Raw genomic sequence first — 3,661 nt, forward strand, 5'->3', positions numbered from 1 at the left:
TCCCTATCTCCCGGAAGCGACATGAGTCTATGACATATGGATCACGTTCAGAATCACAGCTGATGGCCAACGCCTGCACTCGATGTCACGGCGGCCTGACTAGTTTCAGAAAAGCCAAGGTGAAAACTGAAAATGCTGGTTTGGGAGATCACAGTGAGGCTGGTTTGGGAGATGCTTTTGTAATGAAGAAAGACTAGAGGATTACATAAATGAAAGGGCAAAGATTGGTATCTTTTTCCCTGGATGGACCTAAAATGCTCTGCCGGTGATGGACTGACGCGACTTCATGGAGTATACAGAATATATCTTCAGCTTGCGATTCGTCAGCAACCGGCGCATGTGTTAGGTGACAACATGGACCCCTCACCATGCATCTATTCTCTACGACTTGAGAGACGACAAGGGTGCAAGAAAAGGGGAGAAGAAGATAGGAGGATGAATTCATAACAAACAAGGAGATCAAAAACACTAGGCTGCTAGCCTTTGAACGGGAGTAAGGACATGCATGCAGAGAATAGGCGAGGAGGCAGTTCTCTCACATTGTCACATGGCTGACGACTGAACTTGAAAGAAACATAATGGTCTTTACTCTTTACGTTAATCGGTCCTTATCCATCACTTTCCATCAGTAACACATCATGCAGAGGCCTTGTTTGGTTGCTTTGTGCTAATCCCTAGCACAAATTTTTTTTCCATGCATGGAGTACTAAACAAAATTTATTTGCAAAACCTTTTTAGGAATTGGTGTAACTTTTTGCGACGAATTTAATGGCGGTAATTAATCCATAAACGGCTACAATGATGCTACAGTAACTATCGCCTACTCGTGCGGTCAAGGGCCTCATTAGATTCGTCTTGCGAAGTAGCGCAGGGGTTGTGGAATTAGTTTTGCAAACTGACTTCATTTAATTCTAGTAATTATTGGTCAAAATTTCCTAGCACAAATTGTGCTAGGGAACCAAACAGGACCAGAATGTGTGTGCTTCAAAGTAAAAAAAAAACGGTTAAAAAAATTGAAATCTAACATGTGTGCCTCCTGCAGCCTGCGGCAGCTGAACAGCGGCGTTGCTGTAGCAACAGGTCTGCAGATCGGGAGATCCGGCCAAGATCCGCCCTCGGATCTCTTCATCAGTTCTTCCAAAGCTCTGAGCCCCCCTGATCCTGCACCCTGACGCGGCCATCTCCCCGTCTCTCGCATGGGGGGCCGTAGGGGCCGGAGCGCCGCCGTGCGGCCACGTCGGGCGCGCGCCGTGCGAAGGACCAGTGGTCGCCCTGGCGCGAGATCTCACGATGCAGATTCGATCCCGTGGCATCGATCGCCTCGACCGGCATCGTCCTCCACCCATGAGGCCATGACAAGACGATCCTATAATGTTTGGACAAGCAGCTGAGCGGGTAGCACTAGCAGCTCGTGCTTTCGGCCCTGGCAGACAAGGAGGTCAACAGTCAGGAACACCTGTGCTTGGGCAGAAATGGTTTGTAGCCCGCAGCAGAACCCTAGCTAGACCCCTAGCATCTCCATCTTGTTCCATGTTCTACCAGCTAGTAGTACTCTTTTGTTCAAGCAGGAAACTTTATTTATGATTGCAGTTGTAGACAGACAAATAGATGCATGCATATTTTCTGTTCATAGCATGTGTGATCATGTTCTGAGGTGGGCAGATTAACGTCCCTACCGGTACTGTGGATGCAGTATGCCAGCATGTCTGCACCCAATTCTTTTGAGATTCATGCATGTAGCTAGTCTTTAGCATGCCAACCAATCGGAAGTTGCCACTGTATAATGTATGGGTATAAAGATCAGACGAACACCCTGTGTGATATTGACACAACAGCCTTTTCTTTTTTTTAATAAAAAAGAGTAATAAATAAGTTTGACAAGAAACTGCATGTGGTTCCAACCTTTGATCCTTATCACATTATGATCAGTTGATTAGACTAGCTACTGCATGCTTACAGATTACCACCATTGCCTATACGAAGCTAGCCCATGACCCTCCATAGGAAGCACACAGCAACCCTGCCCTAATCCCCCCCAATGCTCCCCACAACATGACACCACTACTCCTCTGTGACCCTTCCTGAAACATGCTGTCTGAAGCCATGTTTAGTTCCCAAAAAATTCCTACAGTAACCATCACAACAAATCTTCGAACATATGCATGGATCATTAAATGCAGTTGAACAATAACTAATTATACATTTTAATTGTTTATGAAGCCATGTTTAGTTCCCAAAAAATTCCTACAGTACCCATCACAACGAATCTTCGAACATATGTATGGATCATTAAATGCAGTTGAACAATAACTAATTATACATTTTAATTGTTTCATACGAGATAAATATCTTAAATCTAATTAGTTCATGATTTAACATTAATTATTAAATAAAAATGAGATGTGCTTACCAAAATTCAAACTTTTTCGCGAACTAAACAGCCTGAATCAGATCAGATCGTCACCTGCATGAAAAAGGGGCACAAGACCCATGCCAGCACGCTGTGTGAAATAAAGCTTCAACTCCATGGACCATTTTTGCATAGACGCTGAGTGTAACCACTTGTGTAGAACTCCAATTGCCTGACAGTACAGACCATGAGACCACACACACTAACGCTAGCGTCCAAGCTAGGGCCGGGACGAAGGAAGATCGTGTGGCGGATACGGTTCATGCACAAAGGCCAGCCGGTGATGGCATGCAGGATTTGCAGCGGCAGAGGTGGTGGTATGCATGCCTCGTCAGCGGCAGGCATGGACGCACTCGAATAGTGGCGTGGTCTTGGTCTTGTGCCCTTGGATATGATCCGCCGCCTGCTCTTCCCAAGGACGAGCCCATGGCCATGCATGCTCTTCCCAATGCGACACTCTGGATCCATGGATGGTGCCAAGGGAACTACGATGTATAGCAGCCCGATGATGGGGGTGATTTCAGCATCTCATCGTCTGCGCAGGGCATTCCAAGTCCCAAATTGGTTGCTTGTGAATTTGTTGTGATCTCGGATGGCGCGTTGCTAAACCAATAACAAGGATTTCTCTGAAAGTTGAATCTGTATGTACTTGCAGTTACTCAGACAACTAAAACGCTGCACTCAGTTCAGGCCGTGTTTAGTTGTTTATGTGTAAAAATTTTGCAAAGGAATTATGCTAATTTGAAGTACTAAATGAAGTCTATTTATAAAACTTTTTGCACAGATGAGTTGTAAATCGCGAGACGAATCTAATGATGCTAATTAATCTATGATGAATTCATAATTAGCAGATGGTTACTATAGCATCACTGTTGCAAATCATGACTTAAGTAGGCTCATTAGATTCGTCTCGCGATTTACAGCCCATCTATGCAAAAAGTTTTGTAAATAAACTTCATTTAGTACTCCATGCATGTGTCAAAATATTCGATGTGATGTTTTTTTGCGTTTACGGTTTTACGGGTAAAGATCTAAACAGCGCCTCAGTTTCAGAATAGAGGCAAAGCGGCCATCATTTGATTTGGTACGGCATCCGAAAATCAAACTTCGACTTTGATCTTAAAATAAATAGCATCATAACAACATCTGATCATTGGTAGATGCTACTGTTAATAGCAGCATGCAAACCATAACTATATATAAAACTTGCATGTTTTTTATGTATGTATATATTATGTGGTACCATATCAA

This window comes from Panicum virgatum, chromosome 4N (genome assembly GCF_016808335.1).
Source record: "Panicum virgatum strain AP13 chromosome 4N, P.virgatum_v5, whole genome shotgun sequence".
Lineage (NCBI taxonomy): Eukaryota > Viridiplantae > Streptophyta > Magnoliopsida > Poales > Poaceae > Panicum > Panicum virgatum.